The sequence below is a fragment of the Rattus norvegicus genome, chromosome 2 (assembly GCF_021556685.1).
Source record: "Rattus norvegicus strain SHRSP/BbbUtx chromosome 2, alternate assembly SHRSP_T2T, whole genome shotgun sequence".
Taxonomy (NCBI): domain Eukaryota; kingdom Metazoa; phylum Chordata; class Mammalia; order Rodentia; family Muridae; genus Rattus; species Rattus norvegicus.
Genome location: NC_141535.1, coordinates 102134872 through 102156334, shown reverse-complemented (window position 1 = coordinate 102156334; position 21463 = coordinate 102134872). Strand labels below are relative to the sequence as shown.

The window sequence follows — 21463 nt, the reverse complement described above, 5'->3', positions numbered from 1 at the left end:
TCAACATAGACAATACTATATGTATAATGCTCAGACAGTGCATTATATGTGGTAACTAGCTATGTGAATCTTTGAGAAAAGGGCTAAGGGAGCAAAGGATGTTCCTCAAGTTCTAGAGAATCAGGGAAGATGCCATCTGGTTACTACTAGGACCGAAAAAAGCTTTGTCAACTACTTTATTGACTTTGATTTCTGTTGTGAGTGTGGTTGGTGTAGGTTTGCTAGTGAATGGTACTTACTTATGTTTAGAAAAACCTGCCATTGCTGCTACTGTTGTAATCGACAGTAACAGAAGCCAAATCATTTGACAGAAATGGTGACAGAAGTAGCATAAAGTTTTTAGTTTTTGCATAAATATGCAGAAAATGTAAAGCTCATAGAATCTTACAAAATAGTGATTGCAATCATGTGAAAGAGATACGAAAAGGAACGCTAAAGATCACCAAGAGTCCAGGCTTGAGAAACAGGAAAGATAGTGCCATTCTCCAACATGATAGAGAATGCTGTGGATAAGGCAGTTTAGTAAGGAAGAACGGGGTTAAGTTTTAGACTCACATTTTAGATTCCTAATGAGCATCCACCTGGAGATGTCAGGTAGGCAAATGGCTTCATATTTCTGAGATATCTTAAGTGGGGATATACATGTAGAAGTTTTCCAAGAAATTACATATGAAGTGCTGAGATTCAGTGGTGTCACCAAAGAACTATGTCCTGGCACATAAGAACATAGTTCTATCATAGAGGTTCTACCATAAGAGGGCAGTGAGGTGAAGAAGCAAGGGGCCAAGAAGGATGTACAAAGGAGGGGGAAAAACAAGAGAGAATGATATTCTAGAAGGCATTGTTGCAATGCGAACAAAGTAGCTCTGCTAACTGCTGAGTGCAGCAGGTCACAGCTATAGCCTGATAGGTGTTGACTCCACAGTGGGAGCGGGGAGTGGAGGTACAGGAATAGCAAACTGTAGTCTAGTAAATCCCAACAAGTTCCATATCTCTCAGTAAGAAAAGTAATGGCCAGGCATCATCCAATGAACCTAAAGTTCATGATCACAAATAGAGAGACCAAGACTAAGTGAGAGTAAGTTTTCTTTCAGTAATATCCTTCCGATGTGCATGTCATTGATAGGTAGTGATATGGATTCAGTCTTAACTGTATATGGTTGTCTCATAAGGGATTAGGTTATACTGATAAACCATGGAATTTAAGGTTAAAAGGAAAGTGATCCTGGTGGATTAAGAGATTGTGGGTCTTGGGAAGTGTGTAGCTGTAGAACAGAATCTGAGCAGATACCACACCTAACCATCTGGCATTTTAGAAATTTCATATCGCCTGAAGGGTGTAGTAAACTTTATCCAGGTGACAAAAAGGGAACAGCCTTCAGACAGGGAGCTATTGGGGCACTGATTTTTCAGATATACTAAACATTATTGTGGAACTGAAACATTGGAAGTAGGAGAAAAAAGACCAGACAAAAGACCAAAAGACACCCCATATCCTCCATGAAGGATCTGAAACATGTTGGAAAATCCATATTCACTCTCTCACTGCCCATCACTCATGGAGTTTCAGACCCTAAATTTTTAAGGTTTAGTAGATAGTAGATTTAGAGTTTTACTAAATGTTTTTATATATTATTTAAATTCTATCTAGGCTGTTAAGGAATGTGTGGTTATGTTTTATTTGTCACTTAATTCTACATGTTTCTGATGCAATGGCATGAAAATAGTCTACATGTATAGCATATGTAGTCATAGGTCAGTGGGAGTCAGTATCTGTATCTTTGTTTTATTGCTTTGTTAGTTTGTGAACATTCAAGTAACTCTTCTGTGGATCTATATAAACTGCCTATCTAGTTTTTGAGAACTCTTGTGTTAGCATTTCATTGCTGAGAAATAATTTGTGGGAAAACAACTTGAAGGAGAAAGTGTTTATGTTGGCCTATTTCACAAGTATCAGACTACAGTAGTTTAGCACAGTATTACTGAGCTGCACAGCATGAGTTCATTCCAAGAAACTGAATGTAGTGGTAATTTTCTGTCCTTCAGCTTCCTCCTGCCATGCCTCCCTGTATGCTTCCTGGCCTCTTCTCTTTTTGCTGAACTCAACATTTTAAAATTATCACTTATCACAATGAACTTCCCTTTTACTCCTGTGTCATTTTGGGTTTTGTCTAAAATGTTCCTCAAAAGGTATGTGCTAAAGCTAATCTCAACAATGAATGAATTGACAGTTAGACAGAGACTTTGTAGGTGACACTAACTAATGGACAAGCCCGCATACTCCCCCAACCCTGCTCTCTCCCATCTCTCTGCTTCCTTGCTGCTATGTGGTAAGCAGCTGTGCACAAGCAGCTGTGTATCCTTATTGCTGTGATGTGGTTGCCATAGGCAAGAAACATAACAAAACAAAACAAACACTCTTTTTTCAAGTTGTTTTTCTCAGGGTTTATGTTATAGCTACGGAATGCTAACAAAATTATTTTAAGAGATTTTTGAGTTTCCTGCCCATCTCTTTCTGTTTTTTAATTGTTCATTTGTTGCTGAAGAACATAAAAATTGACTATGAAATTTCTGTAATCTTTGTGTATTTTTCATGATTATTCTCACTGATTATATAATTTCCTGGTTTCATTCCACTCTGGTCTCATAAAACACAATAAATTGTGTTGGTTCTTTCTGTACTTTTAAGATTTTCTTCATGGCCTAAAATTTATTTCATTAACTAATGTGTTCTGTTTCAAGATTTCTTATTGGGTAATTTTTGAGAAATATAATTTCTTTGTATTTGATTGATTTCTCCATTATGCTCAGATTTGCTTTTAGTACTTTTGTTGTTGCTGGTCTACCTGTATGCTCTTGCTGTTTCTTAGAATCATTATTTTGAATCACTTCATATATTTCCTCTAGGTTATGATCATATATGGAGTGTTATTTTGATATTCTGGAGCATCCATGCTTCTTTGAATGTTTCCTATATTTCTACATGCCTATGATTATATAATTACACCCTTACTGACTGGAAAGTTGAAAATAAGTTATTGTACTGAATAGAAAAAGTTAGATATTTACCCCTAGGCTGGTCTCCAGACTCTGAAGTCCTAGGCATCTTTATGGGCTTTCTGATTTTCCCTTCTTTTCCGTATCCCAGTTCAGATACATGTAAGCTTCCAAACTTGCATGTATTCAGGTTCCATGGACTGAGTCTTGATGTCCCTTTAGATTGTAGCAGCAGATACTTCAGTCTTGGTAGTATGGAATATGAAAAGAACTGTCCCCAGTCCCATGGGTTAAGTACAAATGACAGAATCTATTGTGATATCACTAACCACAGAAGTGTGTCACACGATGTAAAGAGTTGCTCCTTGCTCCTTGCTCCTTGCTCCTTAGGTCCTTAGGTCCTTAGGCAGGGGGTGCTTGGACCTGTAGAAGCAGTAGTCATGGTTCCTACAGCACAGGATCAGAAAGACCCTTCCCAGGTCCTATAGCATGATCTCAAATGATAGAGGGGACCATGGTATCAGTGATCACCATCAACTCAAGGTCATTGGATGGAAAACAAATCTTTGTAGATCCCATAATAGTCCTGTTGCTTACAGCATGAATGAACATTTTTCTCTTTCTCTGGCTGTCTTCTCCAGATAAAAAGGAATAAATACAGCAACAGTAAAATTTGGGGCACAAGGAGCTGTGTTTACAAGGCTGTAAGCCAGAAAGACGACTTTCTCTAGGTTTCTAGTGTATGTTTGTGTATATGTACAGGTGATATTTAAAGTCACTGTGCTAATGTGAAGGACATGGAGATCTCTATGTGGAGCTATAACTTCTTCCAGCTTCACATTTTAAAGCATGGAAAGAGGCATTCTCCAGCTGCAGTGAAGGAAAGGCAGGTAGAATGGCAGGTTTACAGTGAAACAAATGAAGCAAGCAAAACAAAATAGAGCATGAAAAATACTTACAGACACAAAGACACAAACATGGACACACACACACACACACACACACACACACAAGCACACACACACACACAGTCCCCTTTCCCTGTCTGTTAGAAATCATAATAGATAAGAAAGGACAAAGATAAATAAGCTGTGGGTGGGGAGGACAAATCATTGTGAGCCTAAATAAATATATAAATACATTAATAAACCTTTGAATTTGTTTTGTGCTGGCATGGGCCTTCCCTTAACTATGGTTTGTATGCCCAGTGAGACACTGGGAAAAACTCCAGTTTTTGAGCAGTTGCCAATTGGAGATAGCTTCTGTGTTAAGAACAGGGACTCATGTCTACTGCCCCTTCTTTGTGCTAGAATTCTGTCTGACTTGGACTTCTGCAGACCCTCGATGTTGCCACCATCTTTGTGGGTTCACATGTGTGTCAGCACCATTGTATCTGGTAGACTGCTTTCTTGGTGTCATCCTTCCCCTCATGCTCTTAGAATATCTCCACTTCTTCTTCTGCAGAATTCCCAGAGTCCTGACAAGAGGGTTTGATGAAGACATCATATTTAGGACTGAATGTTTATCGTTGCTCTGAACATTGTCCAGTTGTGGGTCTCTATATTCATTCCCACCTACTACAAGAGAAAGTTTCTCTGATGATGGTTGAGCAAGAACTGATCTATGAGTACAGAAGAATGTCATTAGAAGTCATTTTACTGCCACATTGCTTTAGCTGAAAAATGGTATTTGATTTTCATCTAGGTCCGTGCCCATCTAGTTATAGATTACTGACTATCCAAGCAATGTCAGGCCTGGCATCCATCTCATGGGCTTTAAATCCAATCGAGTAGTGGTTGGTCACACCCTGTACGGAGCCATATTGGATTTGGGCCTAGCCGCCTTTTGACTTTATGGCTCAAAGTGACTAGGTGACTCTGGGCTGTTTGGCCACAGATATTCACCCCTAAGATGACTGCCATAAGTCTTAAGATTGTTGGACAAAGCCTCTCCCATGAATTTACGGCACAGGAAGATAACATTCAAGGGATGCCTCAGCTCGAGCAGATACCAGTTATCTCCTGAGTCAACACCCGGTGTCTCCATCGCCTGACCTCATCATCGTCTACCACCTGACCTCTGCCTCCAGCTATCACTGTCTATATCTTCATCTCCCCCTCCTCTGTGTTTCACAAAGGACACTCCCCCTACCTGAAAGCCTTAAAAGTTGTAACGTTCACTCCAATAAATGAGACCTTGACAATAGAATCTTGCTTGGTCTCCTTCTTCTCTCACCCCCCACATGGTTTAAGAGTAGCTTCTCTGCTTCTCTTGGACCAGCCTGTTCTTTCAGTCATATTTAAAACACATGAGACTGTGGAGTTCTCATACAGTCAGAATTCAAGGTGTTCTGCTGTGATGGGGGTCAACAGTCATCTTTATCATGTGAGAAGTGTGGAGTCCTTTATCAACTGGGAACTGGAGTTAAGGCTTCAGTTACTGTTGGACTCTTCTTGCTGTTCAAGGTCACAGTGTTTTCCTGGCTGCTTTCCAAAATTCTCTTTCAGTCTCCTCAATATTAGCTTTTTCTTCTCTGGCCAAGTTCTTTTCTGTCAAGTGTCATAAGCAATTGACCTGTATTTGGTGGTTTCTGCATTGTCAAATTTATATTAATGTAGTTTTTTTGTTTGCTTGTTTGTTTCTATAACGAAATACCTGAGGAAGCAAAGAAGGCATGGTACTCATGTCTGGCTTATTTTACTTTATAGTTCTATCCATGCTGCCTTAAAGAAGGGGTTCCATTTTGGGGGTTAACACCGGTCATTATAAAATATGCAACAATTTGTATATCCATTCATTTATCAAGCAACCTTAGGTGATTCTACATTTTGACCATTTTCAATGGTGCCATAATAAACACTGGAGAAGACTGCTAGTCCCTTTATATACTGATTTCATTTCCCTGGATGTTTTTCCAGTTGTGGGTTGGCAAGATCCTGTGGTAGTTAGTTCTATTTACCATTTTCTGAGAAACATTCCCACTGTTCTCCATAATGATGAGAGAAATTTACATTTCAACAACAATGTGCTGGGACCCCCTTGTCTCACCTCAATGGCATTTGTTGTTATTACCATTACCATTCTCACTGAGATGACATAATGCCTCATTTTGAGTATAACATTTGGGCTTCCTTGATGATTAATGCTGTTGAACATTTTTATGTCTTTGTTTGGCATTGTTATATCTTCTTTCAAGAAATGCCTTTTCAGATCATTGTTACAATATAAAATACAACTGCTACTTTTTGCTATTGAGGCTTTTGGGTTCCTTGAGTATTTTCATTATTGGTACCATGCTTGTAGATGTTTTCATCCGTTTCATCTTTAGATCTCTTCATTTTAAAGAATGAAAGATTATCATCCACAAAGCTTATCTTAGGTTTCTATTGCTGTGATAAAGACAAGACCAAAAGTAACTTGAGAAGAAAATTGTTATTTTCGTCTTATACTTCTAGGTAAACAGTCCAATACTGAAGGAAGTCAGGAGAGGAACTCAAGCAAGGCAGGAAAATGGAGGCAAGAACTGAAGCAGATACTGTAGAAGAAGGATTCTTACTGGGTTGTTCCTTGTGGCTTGCTCAACCTGCTTTCTTACACAACCCAGCACCACCCACTGTAGAATGAGCCCTCCCACGACAATCATTAATCAGGCAATGCTCAATAGATTTGTCTATAGGCCAATCTTACGGCAGTGTTTTCTCAATTTATAGACCTCTTTCCCCTTTGTCAAGTTGATATCAAACTAACCAACACAGTGATATTTAAAAATCTTTACCATTTGTTCAGACAAAGGGTGAGAAGTAACCACAAGCTACAGCAGTCTATGTCAGAGCTGCCCTACACCCTATAGAGAGTCCAGAAAGAGATGTCCCCCTCTTATCATTATCCTGATCACAGAGATAAAATACATGCCTGCAGGCTTCACTTTGTTTGATATAATCTCATTTGTCTCCTTTTGCCTTTGTCGTATCCTCTTTTGAAGTAGTGTTAGAGTCACTGCCTACCATCAGTTTCTTGAAGGTTCTCTGTTATATTTTCTCCTACTGGTTTCACAGTCTTTTACCACATGACGTTTTGGAAGCATGATGGTTTACTGACATCTTATTACTTAAAATTATTCAAATTTTATTTTAGGTAACTGGAAAAGAACTGGCTATTTCTGAGGCATAGTAAAGACTTGGAACTCATGGGAAGTACTTTGGTGAAACTGGAGGCTCTTCAGTAACTGTCCCATAGGACACATGTGACCCACCAGAGCTTACTTCTTCTTGCCTAATCCTCTTTTTTCTCTACTTTTGAGAATTTCATACACCCATACAATGAAATGTGTTTATGTCTATCCGTCATTTTCCACCCCTACTTCTCATAATTTTCCCTTAATATGATCTTATCTAATTCCCTGTAGTTTTTTTATAACCCAGTAAGTTCAATTAGGGATTCTCACAAATGATATTTCTTTTTTTAACCAACTGCCTCTGTTGGCAAAGGAGTAGTTGGCCTCCTACCCAGCCTAGCTGCACTCACAATCCAGCATCAACTTCCCCAATATCCAGGTTCTCTGTGTTTCTATACCAGCATTTCAAAGGTACTTTCACAGGGTTCCGCTCAGCCACTTTCAGCTGGAACTAGATAATTGTCTGCTAGTTGCCTAATCAATCAATTTAATCACAAAAAGGTGATGTTACATAATCAATTGGTTTAAGCACTAATGCTTTCCAGACCAATAGAATTTGGATGAATAAACATGTCCATGGAATGAATCATATGACCTTAAAAACTATTTTTAAATAAACACTTTTCCTCGATGCCAGTTTCATAAACTTTAGTTTAAGCACCAGAAATGCAAAATAACCTCGCCAGCATCTTCTACTTTCTGTGGTCATTTAAGAATTAGCTTTTCTCAAGTTAGTTTTTTAAAGCTAAATTAATATATAAACTAAATTTGTAGCCAGTAAAACTAGGATTAAAATGGAACTAAGGTTTAGCATAAAAGTAAAGGAGAAACAAGGCCATGTAAGTAGAATTGAAAAAAAAAAAGGTGCCCGAATGAACATTTTAATTAACTCACATGCAATTTTAATTAAAAACATAATGTGTCAGGAAAATGAGTAATGCCTTAGGGCAATAAAATATCTGTGTTTCCTGCTTAATCTTCTGCTTCATCTCTTTCATAGCACGTGTGTGTTATTGTTAAGATTTTTTTCTCCTCTATTTTACAGAGAGCTTCTGCTGACAGAATGAGTCCAGCATAATGAGAAAGTTGTACAAAAATACTGTGTGAGAATTCTTTTTCTTTCTTAAACAAATTCTTGATTTTCTGATTATTTACATTTTCAAAACACACTGTTTCCTGGAAATTTGATAGCTAAATAGAATTAAAATGTCTAAATTCACTATGGTACAAATTTATTACCTCCTTTGTGATTAGGACTATAATTACCGGACACCAGTTCGGGTAATATTCCCTTAGCTGTTAAGTGGGAGCACTTGACACTTTGTGGAATCCAGAGGTAGTGCTGACTTACAGTTATGTGATTTCAGAATCTATTTTTACCTATTTATGATCCTTGATCTATAGATACATATCCCACTGTGGATTAAACATGGAAATTATGTCCTCTCCCTCTTTAGAGTTTTATTATCGTGAAATGAAAATTGTTTTGTGTTCTTTGTTTATGACCCACCATTTCCCTCTAAGGAGACTTAGTCTTGGCAACTGCAAAACTGGAGGAAATGGAAACCCATCAGGAGCCTGGGCACCATGTAATGAGAGGAATAGGTGGAAAGTCTATGAGGGGAGTTAGAAAGGAATATCACATCATGGCCAACACACATGGTCAGGGATATCTTAAAACCTCTTACTTTAGGGTATCTGATATAAGCCACCCTTTCTATCTTTTTGAAATAAGTCTGGAAATCCCACACTGCTCACTTTGGATTTGTCACCTGGATTTAGAGCTACAAAACTCTTAAAAACTCAGGTAGAGGGCGTAGCTGACTGCTAAATTTCACTGGAGTGTGATAACATGCTGATTCATGAGTAAAAAGACTCAACTAGAATCTAGAATCCATTAATCCCAATGGCAGCTCTAGTTACCTTCCAGTCAAAGGTGTGGCTGTCTCCTATAGCTACGTTTTCTACCACTACTTTTGGTTTCTGGGAAGTCTGGGACATATCTTCTATAACTTATTGAAACCAAATCATATAAAAGTATGGCATTACAATTTATGATTATTGTGTTTTGTCTGACAACAGACCTTTCCTAAAGTCCAAGAGGTAAATTATGATGAAAAAAATGTATTATAACTGTTTCATCATCCTTCTTAGGATTGGCTGGTGCCTGGCAATGGAAAAGTCGGTGTTTCCTTGAAACTACAAGAGATATCAATCAGTATAAAAGAAGTAAACAAAATTTAAAAAGTGAGTAGAAATGCCAGAGTCCAAAACACCAGACAAGGCAACTGCATACCACAAAGGCTTTCTAGTTAAGCAATATAGAATCTGCATGTTGACTGTAGTGAATGTGGAGAATTTTTCCAATAGGAATGACACTGATGAGAAACATGGCATCAGCCTTGGAGTGATTTCATGGCTTCCCCCCCCAAAACTTAGATTCACAGTTAAGACATGGCTTTAGGTGTCAGGAACCGGACTGCCGGACTAGGCAAAACTAGAGCCCTGCCCTGAGCAGATTCCTGAGAAGGGCTTGACCTTTTCAAAGAACATGTTCCCGGAAGACTGTTGCCTCATTGTCTTGCAGTTTAATGATTCACCTTGTGTCCTTGAGCACTTCCCAGTACTCTCCCCCTCCCTAAGCTTCAGTTCCTGCTACAATTCCTGCTTCAGAGCTTTAAATGCTGTACAATCCTCTCAATAAACAGACCTTGACAAGGACACTGCTTGGTCCCGCTCCTCTTTCTCGCTCATTCCTCCTCAGGCTTGGATCCCCCTCGGTTCCTGTAAATTACGAAGCCCCTGCAGGCAGGGGCATTTAGGAACCAACCAAGGCATAGTTTGTGGTTGGTTGCCTTATGTAAAGAGCTAATCTCAAAAGATGAGCTCTCCTTTGGTGAGATACTTATTCAACATACAGAACTGAAGTACAAAACCTTGTGTTGCTCTTGGTTCCCAGAGAGATCTGATTACCTGGAAGGTTTCTTCCTGTTCTCAACTCTCCTGTGGCTTCCCACACAGTTGGGGAGCCATCAATCTAACAAATCAGGTATATTTTATAAAAGCCTTTTATTCCTTTCAATAATTTGTTCACAAAACATTACTTATAAAAAGACAAACTTGTTTACATTTAAAAAAATCTTACATTACCTAAATTCAATGTTTCTATACTAAATCTTAATGCTAATTTCAGGTTTTCTTAACAAAAATCTGTTTTAAATTATTTTGTGTCTTACTAGAGGCTCCATTGTAATTTTATATTTATCTACTTTGTTATGAGATGGTTCTCACTATATAACCCCAACTAGCCCAGAACTCACCCAGGATGGCTTCAAATTCAGAGTTCTGCTTGCCTCTGACTTCTGAGAGCTGGGATTTAAAGGATTTATACACCACTCCTAGCTTGTAATTTTACTTTTTAATCCAGCAAAGGTGAAGACTGGAATAGGCAGCATCAGACATTTTAGAGCTGAACTAGAAGTGTGCTGTAACTATCCCTTGGTTTTGCCTCTGCTCCAGTTCTGCCTACTTCTCTGGGATCAAGGGAACTTCCTAAGCTAAGTCTAAGAATTCTTAATTCACTGTCCTCACTTTCTCTAGATTAAATATAAGTAACTGTGAACAGACAAGCACCGGAAGTCACATGTACTGGGCTGTGCATTTTCAAAAGCAATCATATCACACACAATCTGGGATTTTTACTTTTTTACCCTTTTGGTACCTGACCTGTTTTCAAGTCTGTAAGCTGAAGCAAAAGATTTCAATGAAATGTTAGTCGACCTTCATAGAAGAAAAACTAATATTTCTCTGACAGCCTAGACTTAGAGATTTAGCAGAAGTCAATAAACAGTGTGTGGGGGAGCTAACCAAAAGAGAATCCTTTTTAGAGAGACTGGGTTATGGTCCTTGAGGTCCTTGCTTTGATTCCTAGAGCAGGAGGTGACATTCTCACCTCTACCTTTGTGTGTATTTTCTGTATCAACTCCTACACCCATCAGAGGATGGTGCAAGAAAGCAATACTGGTGACCTCCCTTATGTAGTCTCAGTACTTCAGGGAACATAGATGAGAACTGCTGTTTCTCCTTCAATTTTCACAAAACTCTTCAGTTTTTTGGGACCCTCCCCATGTGTTTTTCTTCCCGTGCCTTCTCCCTATAGCTCAAATAGCCGCAGGGAATCTGTTACTAGTAAAATTAATAAAACTGTAATCCTACTCCCCAACTTCCTTCTATCTATTATAATTTTATCAGTTCTTTGGAAGGAAGTCAATGAAATGAATAGTGTATGCCCCATTGGGTACTAAACCCAGCCTTGGAAAGTGCAGGTCACCCAAAAGGCAAACGCAATGGTGACTGAGTCACCTGTATGCAGCCTATACTCTGTATTTCCTTCAAAGGGTTTTTTGCTGAATAAGAGGGACAAGATTCTTGGTCAGAGAAAACTCACATAAAACTTAGCAATCACTCAGAGCTCATTGAAATCCCCATGGTGTGCGGTGCAGTCCCTAAGGCACTCCCAGCTTTGCCTAGTCTTCAAGGCAGGCAAAGTGGTATCAATTATTTACTAAGGCTCTGATGCTGGCTTCTCTTGCCATAGGAGACTTTATGAAAAGAAGAAACCCTTGTGACTTTATGGGGCATGTCTCCCTGTAGGAGATAGGGATTGCAGAAGAAAGCCTGTGTCTAGAAACTTGTACTATTCAGGGTGCCTTGGGTTCTTATGGCTTCTGTGCTACCTCTGGCCTGACAAGGGAGATTAAAAATCATTTCCTAACCCACAGGGGTGCTTCTGCTTTCACTGGATATAAAGTCATTTTATTAGATTATTATCATTTTAATGGGTACTAATCAGCTGGTAAACATACGGGCAAAGCTTGTATCCACACCTGTTCTCAGCTGGTATGAAGATCTCTTTGCAGCATTTCACATACATAGGCTGAGTTCATTAAATACTAAATACTGTATTAATAATTGACTTCCTTGGAAACAAATTGGCCCCAGTGCTGTGTGTTCTGTTTTAATTTTCCTTACAGAGACACGAAAGGCATAGAAGGCTTCTTGTATGGAGTATTTTAACCGAGTAATAAAGCTTGTTATTGAAAACAACAGTTCTGACGCAATTTTGCTAGTTCCCAGGGACTCGTGAAAAATTCCTTCTTTGCTTTTGCAAGACTATTCATTTCATTTAGCTTTTAAAGCCTATCTCCATTCTGTCTCAAAGGCAGCATTTTGCATTTTGAAGCCAAAATATAATGCCTTTTTATGAAAATAAGAAGAAATAAGGACTTTATCAACTTAGCCCAATTTACTGAATACATGTCTGCAGTTAGTAGTTAGTATTATTTTTTAAATATACATTTTAGATCTTCATTTGATTATTAAACTTTTAAGGATGAAATGAGTAAAATCAATGCAACATCCAGGAACATCAGATAAGGACAGTAAAAGAAAGAAAATTTAGCTTTTAACTCAATATTTTTAGATTTTCATTGAGAACTCCATTAGGATGCATTTTGATATGCATAACCATGTCCCACCCACTTCCTCAAAGGTCTCACTCTTCCTGATCTTCTGCCCAACTTCCTGCCCTCTTTTATTTTTAATTTTTTAAATAACTCATTGAGTCCAACTTATGTTGACTGTGCTTTGATGGAGGGCCATCCACTGGAGCATGAACAACTTTCTAGGGACCACATTCTTAAATAAAATTGTTATAGAAACTCTTACCACATTAATTGCCAGCAACTTTTCCAGTCAAAAGTCAGGTTTCTTGGATCTCCCTCCCTACCACCTACCATCACCACCTATGTTGGGGTGTTAACTAGTTTGATCTTCGGCAGGTTTGTCCAGGCAGCCATTGCTGCTCTGAGTTCTTCAGGGCATGGTGCATGTCACGTACAGAAATCACTATCTCACAGCAAGTGCTCCCAGTCTTTGGCTCTTAGACTTTTTCCACCCCATTTTATACAATGTTTCTTGAAATTTTTGAGAAATGTATAGAATAGATGTCTCACCAGGGGCTGAGCACTCTATAGACTCTGTACATTGACCAGTTGTAGGTCTTCCCTCCTCAGTGGTAAAGAAAAGTTTCTCTGATAATGACAGAGAAGTGCATTAATATATGGTTCTAAGGGTAAGTATTTAGGAAGCATTTTGATACTATATTTATTTAGCAAAACAATACTGTAGTGGTAGGTGGTTAATCTGCTCCAATCGCCTGAAAGCAGCATCATGTGCTCCCTGTTATCTGCCCTATGTTCTGGATTCTTGAATGAAAGACACACATTCCGTTTTATATTTAATATGCCATAAACATCTCAATGGCTCTATCACTTCCAAACTTCCACGTTGCTAATGCCTACCCCTAGATACTCCTAAATTATTACTTACTAAAATCTATATTGCATCTTTGCTACCCAAGACCCAATGGGCCACTATTCTCAGCTCTCACATGATTGCATGCTCTCTCTTCTATAGCTCTCAATGCTGCATCTTATTCCTTTCCAGGCAATGGTGATTCTTTTACTCTTCCTGTGTCCCTTGTCTGGGAACTTAAAAGTCCTGCCTTTGTCTCCTTACCCAGCCATTGGCCTAATACTGCAATGTTATTTAACAATCCAATGCAACTGGGGACAGAGACCCTCAATATCCTACAGGCAGACATGCAGGTTCCCATGTGATTTTGGGAGCCAAATGAACACAAATAGCATTAGAACCAATCTACAACACAATACTGTTTCACTTTCTTCTAGTACCTGTCACCTCCTCAACCTTGGACTATTAACCACGTTTGCATCACTAATGCGTGAGTTACCTTCTACAGAGTAGGCCTTAAATCTAATCCATAAGTGATTGGTTACTATTATAGAACGCATGTCATCATTGATCCAATAGGTATATCTTACCAAGCTTGTCATTATTGTAGCTTCCATGTTTCAAAGCTGACTTCTTTTGCCCCAGCATCCTACAACGCATCTTTTGGGAGCATAAAAGCTACCTAGCAGGAGGGAAGTTACTACATTTTACCAACTTGAATTTTCCATGTCCTGTTACCAAATGGTGCAGAGTTTTCAGTAAAATGAGTCTATCATCAAGCTCTAGTGGAACGACCTGTGTTGTTTTCTTGGTTTCTGAGATTCCCTCTGAATAACAACTCAAAAGGAATATATTCCACATGTGGCACTTGGGTAATTGTTTGATAAGTTATGGCATCTGAAAGGATCACTGTCCCCATCCCAATCTCTCCATGTAGAGTAACTCTGTTCAAGATTACTATTGGAAAAAAATATGACTAATATATAATGTATAATATATAATACATAATAAATATATAATATATAATTTAATACAATATATGTAATATGCAATATACAATGTATAATATACAATATAAAATATGCGATAAATGATATATAATAATATATAACACACATATCTATATTAGAAAGACCTTGGAATGGTAGGTTTCCACATGTTTCACATACCCCAAGCACATTAATGCTAGGTGTTCCTTTCCCTGCCAGATATCCTCTGCCCTATCATCCCATACATTCTCCACTTAAGCCTCTCCTTCCATTAGTCAGCTTCCCCCACCCCACTTCCATGAGCATAAGGACACTTTCTAGAAAGCCTGATATTATTTCATTTAGTCTTTAAAACATATTTTTATCCTGCCTCAAATGCAGCATTTCACTTTCTGGATCCAAAATACAGAACCTTATCATACTGATTACCAAATCTATATGGTAGAAGGAAAAGATAACCCACAAAATTTGTCCTTTGACCTCCACACTGGTGCTATAGTAGACATCCCCTAAATGTGTGAAACGTATTTTCTAAACAAGTGATCATAATCCCCCTGAATTCCTAGTTAGAAGCTTAATGTAACACCACTGCCAATCATTTACTGTCACCAACATTTTAGTTGTTATAAGGTAAGTTAGCTACAGAAAGGAGCAAAGGAAGAAGCCTTCATGGTGACCAGTGTCTAGGACAGACACAGAACTGCTTTACTGCAGAATACCATGTGACTCTTCAAATAGTAGAGACTCAAAACTGGCTGGAATCAACATAACCACAGGATGACTGCTAGCTATTCTTTATTGTAATAGCTTCTTTATACAATTAGCCTTGTAGGATTGGCTATTTGCACAGTATACATGATACCATGACATAAAAAACAGATGAACACCAAAGATCCTGACCAATAATTGAAATTACTCTCCTTTTCCTCTCTTTATAGTTCGCCCATAAGGCCCTCTATCCAAACTCCTATTTGATACTACTATGTTGAAATGGTTGCACTTAGTCTTTAAGCTTATATTTTTTCCCTATAATAAAATTTCCTTCCAGTGCCTTACTTTGTTTTATCTCTAAATTCTTTCTCTGATGTTGACAAGAACCTGCAAAACTAAACTAGAGAAGTCTCAATTTCCCTATGCCTTAAACTTACTACTGACACCAGGTACACCTTCTATGTAGTAGCAGTGTCAAACTTATAAAACACTTATTATTGTCTGAAGTTTTCAAGGTGAACACTCCTAAGGTTCAGTGAGCTTAATATTTTTACTACTTGAGTGTCAAAGCTAAACATGAGGCCGAGAGCTTAGTCTACTTTGTTCTATGTCATACTTTTCTCTCTCTGATAAGAACATTTACATTTCCTAATCTCAGTGTCATCTCTGACATGGTTATTTTAACAAGAAGCAGAGGTGGAAATAAAGTCATTTTTTTTTCTTGTCCATATTAACAAAGGAAGAGACAAACACATTTTCGCATCTAGATCCACATGATATTCAACCTGAGTTATTGCTGCATACACACACATTCATGCGCACATATAAAAACATGCTTTAAAATTTTGCATGGCTTGTTCCTGAATATGTGAAATCCCTGATACACACATGTAAACACACACAGATACACACACACACACACAAACACAAACACAAAAATACAATGGTGTGATTCTGTTTTCTCAAGTTGTTTACATATGAAGACTAGTGGAGGTGCTATTGGGAAGAGGGATTACAGTGGAATTAATAAACATGGAATCTTTTGAAATAGGTAGTATTTAAATACATGATTCTAGTACCTATCTCACCATAAGCCTCTCTCTATGTGCGGGAATGTGCAGTTTTGCATAGTTCCTAGAACCCCTTGGGTTGTGCTCATAGCCAATTAAAATAACTTCCCTTTTTCTTGGAGGGGATACTGAATGAGCAGTGGTCTTCTCACTCTCAGCTCCACAGTCTGTTCCTCCCAGAGATCCCAGAGCTGGAGCTTTGGCTCCTGCTGATATACTCACCTCTGCTCAGTGCAGTCCTTGAACATCATCAAATAGTTGGGGACTGTCTTGTACAGATGACTTTGGATGGTGACTACCTGTCACTGATTCTCATCTGTAAGTTACACACCTTATTGTGACCTTGCTGATGCATTCTTTAAGTGATATGCTGAGTTACGACTGAACTTGCTCTGTCCATTGTCTATGGCCATTTTATAGACTTATTCTTAGTTACATCTCAAACTTATTTCATTGGAATGAGCCCTATTCACTCTGTCTATTTGAATAAATGCACTATGTCTATCTCCAAACCAAGAAAAATGGCTGTCAGTCTTATTCAATCAGTTTTAAGCAGCTACATAAGCATGAGTCCCACTGTAAATATATTTTTAAGCATCCAATTCATTTTCTTTCTTTTTTCTACTAGCTTCAGTTTTCCCTGATGCATTTGTTAAAGTGAAAATGGACCAGTTAAAATCTTTGAAGAAAAAACTACATTCAGAATTTGGAACAGTGGATGAAATTTGTGCTTTTACTTCTACAAAGGAAAACTCGCTTCCAAGTTCTGAGTGTATAACACACACACACACACACACACACACACACACACACACACACACACACACAAGAATCAGGATGAGTAGAGACTGCCAAGTCATTGCTGTTGCTAAAAAGGTGTCAATGTGAGGCTGTACCTCTGTGCTGGAGCTCAGTGAACAAAACCATTTCTCTTCATCGACACACAAGTATATGGCTGGCAGTATTCTACTTGTTTAATTAACTTTCAGTTAGTATGCCACAGGGATGGATATAGATGAAAACTCCAAAGTTATCTTACAAGATATAAACAGTTCCTGGCAAATGCTCTTAAAGAGAACAGAGAATATACTTTGATATTCATAACTTGATTGTCTGATCAATAGAAACCCAACTCACCAAATCAGCACTGATGGATGTTTGTCCACTACATAGGAACCATTGTATTAAGTGCTGATAAAGATGTGTGTGCTGGAGCAAGGCTATGATGGTTTGTATACAAGTCACCAGAAAAGAAAGAACTTTAGACTGCTTCCATAATATTATTCAGCCACTCTGTATGAGTGTGAGTTTGAGTTTGAGTGTGTGTGTGTGTCTGTGTGTGTGCGTGTCTGTGTGTCTGTGTCTGTCTCTGTGTGTGTGTGTGTCTGTGTCTGTGTCTGTGTCTGTGTCTGTGTGTCTGTGTCTGTGTCTGTGTCTGTGTCTGTGTCTGTGTGTCTGTGTCTGTGTTTGTGTCTGTGTGTGACCATGAAAGGCAGCCTGGTTCCTGGTTGAGCTAAGGCTAGAAATCCCAGTGACCCCAGGCACCAGGCCCCTGTCAATAGCCACCCCCCTCCAGATTTGTGACCATCAATCAAATAAGGGCAATAATCCAAGCCTCTCCACATGTTGAGGACTTGACCTGTGGTTATATAGGCTTAAGACAGATCTCCATTTTAATGAGGTACTTAAAGGCATGAAGAGCTTAGCCAATAAGCTTTCTTTTCCAGACATTCCTCCCTGCAAAAGGTATTTAACCACAGGCCAATCCCAAGAAGGGGGTTATGCTTTTACTGATCCACTTTCTGTCATGACAATAAATGCCTTAAAACCAAGGACTGCCTCTTTTCATTGGACCTCCCACGGGGTGTCATGGAGAAGGCCTTGCCTATAGAGCCACCATCTAATCTCCTGTAGAAGGCTTCCCTGTGCTCCCAGCCGTGACAGCCAAGCCAAGCTCAGGCCAACGGCTGACAAGCTAAGGACTCTCCATATTGGACCAGCCAGAGCTTCCCCCTTTTCCCCTGGCCCTGTGCTAGATCCAGCCAGTAGGCCCCAGTTCAGTTCTCAGCTCTTCCTGACAGCCCTGGCCTCCTTGGAAGCCCAGGGATTCCCAAGCCAGCTCTGGCTTTCCTGTACCTCAGGTTGCGCTTCCCCACCCCTGGAACAGTGTCCCACAATTTCCCTATTGCCCGATACCTGCCTAGTGACAAACGTAGCATAAGCATATACTGCCTCCTTGAGCAGAAGTCTCTATTTTTAGAATCCTTTTATTTCATAGGCCACACCCAACATTTTATACCCAATAATATCATTTCATATATGTCTGCAGCTCATGTTATTTAAACTTCTTTATAAAGTTTTCAGAATTGCTAATAATTTGGGGGAAATATTTCAATCTAGTGAGTCTGCATTCAGTTTGCCTTATTAAAGCCTAAAATTCCAACTTAAATTTCACAACATCATATATGTTTATATTATTTATCTTTATTATCCAGACACTATTAATGCATAATTACAAAAATTTCAAACAATTTTTAGTATCACCTTATTTTTGTAATATCTAAAAGGAAAAATAATAATAAAACAAAGTCAGAAAATACAAAGTAAAAGTAGAGAAATAATTTGGGGGAACATATCTGGCTGAGCATCTAAAGGTCAATGGCAAAAGAAGGCAAATGTCACAGTTTTTAAAGCCAGGGAAGAGAAATTAGAAAATTAAGTGAAATTTTTTTTGAGGTAAAACATGGTCAGCCCTGGAGAAAAAATACCCACCTGAATATTGATATTTCTGAATCAATATTTTGAAATCTCAATGCAAGTGAGAAGGTAGTAGGTGTTGTGGCTTCTTTAAGTGAGGACAACTCAGTTTTCGATACCATGTATGTCTAAGACCCTTAGTGTACCTTATCATCATGGGCTGTTCTTATATTTTTGAGTATAAACGAATAATAAATCTGTTTCTGAAATTTGCTTGAAGGCTTTCAATACTGAGTTTATTTTGTTTTCTTTGGAATGAGGTCTATTGGGACTTTTGGATGTCGTTTTTATTACCAAATCAGATTCATATTATTCCCTGGTAAGTTTACTGCCCAGAGTTTGCACACCTTTCCCTGAGGGCTGTATGTTTATTTAGCATTTTGGATGTTGTTTAGCAGAAGTATTCTATAGGAAGACAGTAAGGTACATGACTGCAAAGTCTGTCCTTCAACCAGCACCAGGACTTGAGGAGTTCAGGTTTTCAAAAAAGCCATTCTTTGTAGAGCCTGCTTTGAATTACCATTGCTAGGTTTGCTGTTCCTAAACATTTGAGTGATCCCTGGCAACAGATGGCTAGTCATCTAGTCTAGTCTTTGTGAAAAAGTAAGGTGTAGAGTTGTTGAGAAAAATCCTGAAGTTAACCTCTGGTCTCCAGAGGCATGCACACACATTATGTTCAACATAATATATGTGCATATGCATCCAGATTTTTATAAATGCAAAAAAATCCCTCTGTGAAGGGTTAATGGTGTTGACAATCCCTTGAGATTTTCTTTTCTTTTCTTTTCTCTTGTTTGATATTTTCTATAAAATCGTTTCACCCAGATAATTTTACAGAAATATTTTACTATATTTATGAAGTTGACAAACTCTAATTTGTATTATTTCTTGGGGAGGGGCTTAAAAGACTAATTAGGAGATGATTCCCTTCTAGACTCCATCTTGCACCCAGAGCTAAGGCTGTCTCACAGCCCTTTGGACCCAAAACCTGCCCTGAGACAATTGGTCTCCCAGGAGTGTTCTGCCTCCTAAGTGCACAGGTGAGACCCTACTTTTGTTCTACTAGCTATCTAAAGAGGAACCTGTCAGGAGCACACAGAGCACAGGAACCATGGAGCGGTCTGGAACTGGATCCTTCCAGTCTTCATCTGCCCTCAGAGCTCAGACTCAAAACCTGACTAGAGAGATCTGGTCTTGTAGGAGTTCTCTCACTCCTAAGATCACAGGCTCACAGGCCCACTGGAGGGACAAGCTCCAGGCTGAGATAGTAAGGCCAAGTAATATCAAAGATAACCAGATGGTGAGAGGCAAGCACAAGAACCTGAGCAACGAAACTAAGACTACTTGGCATCTTCAGAACACAGTTCTCCCACCACAGCAGATACTGGATATCTAAACACACCAGAAAAGCAAGATTTTGATTTAAAATCACATCTCATGATGATGATGGGGACTTTAAGAAGGACATAAATACCTCTCTTAAAGAAATATAGGAGAACATAGGTAAGCAAGTAGAAGCCACCCAGCATCTAAAAATGGAAATATATACAACAAAGAAATCACAAAGGGAAATAAACTTAGAGATAGAAAACTTAGGAAAGAGATCAGGATTCATAGATATAAGCATTACCAACAGAATACAAGAGATTGAAGAGAGAATCTCAGGTACAGAAGATACCACAGAAAACATTGACACAATAGTCAAAGAAATTGCAAAATGCAAAAGGCTCCTGACCCAAAACATCCAGGAAATCCACTATACAATGAGAAGACCAAACCTACAGATAATAGGTAAAGAAAAGAGCAAAGATTTTCACCTTAAAGGACCAGTAAATATTTTCAAAAAATTATAAAGGAAAACTTCCTTAATCTAAAGAAGGAGATGCCCATGAACACACAAGAAGCCTACAGAACTCCACATAGATTGGACCAGAAAAAATTCCTCCTGTCACATAATAGTCAAAACAGTAAATGCACAAATCAAAGAAAAATATTAAAAACAGTAAGAGAAAAAGGTCAAGTAACATATAAAGGCAGACCTATCAGAGTCACACCAGACTTCTCACCAGAGACTATGAAAGCTAGAAGATCCTGAGGAGATGTCATACAGACCCTAAGAGAAAACAAATGCCAGGGCAGGCTATTATATCCAGCAAAACTCTCAATTAACATAAAAGAAGAAACTATGATATTCCACGACAAAACCAAATTTACACAATATCTTTCCACAAATCCAGATGGAAAACTCTAACACAAGGAGGGAAAATATACCCTAGAAAAAGCAAGAAAGCTATCTTCTTTCACTAACCCAAAAGAAGATAGCCACACAAACATAATTCCACCTCAAACAACAATCACTTTTCCTTAATATCTCTTAACATCAAAGGACTCATTTCCCCAATAAAAGACATAGGCTAACAGACTGGATCTGTAAAGAGGACCCAGCATTT

At 38.6% G+C, this 21463-nt stretch overlaps 1 long non-coding RNA gene across 14 annotated transcripts in view; it reads left to right on the top strand.

Moving 5' to 3' along the window:
• The window catches only part of LOC147996184 (uncharacterized), a 99137-nt gene that overhangs the window by 31172 nt on the left and 46502 nt on the right, over nt 1–21463 (top strand). For 5 of the 14 annotated variants that reach the window (XR_015671357.1, XR_015671370.1, XR_015671363.1 and 2 more), the window contains one exon: nt 4462–5203. The exons of 8 other annotated variants lie outside the window; for them this stretch is intronic. This is a non-coding gene — a long non-coding RNA (uncharacterized LOC147996184). Of the gene's footprint in view, nt 1–4461; nt 5204–9325; nt 9419–21463 lie in introns of those variants that run through there. One more of the 14 variants, XR_015671376.1, reaches the window with a different exon arrangement.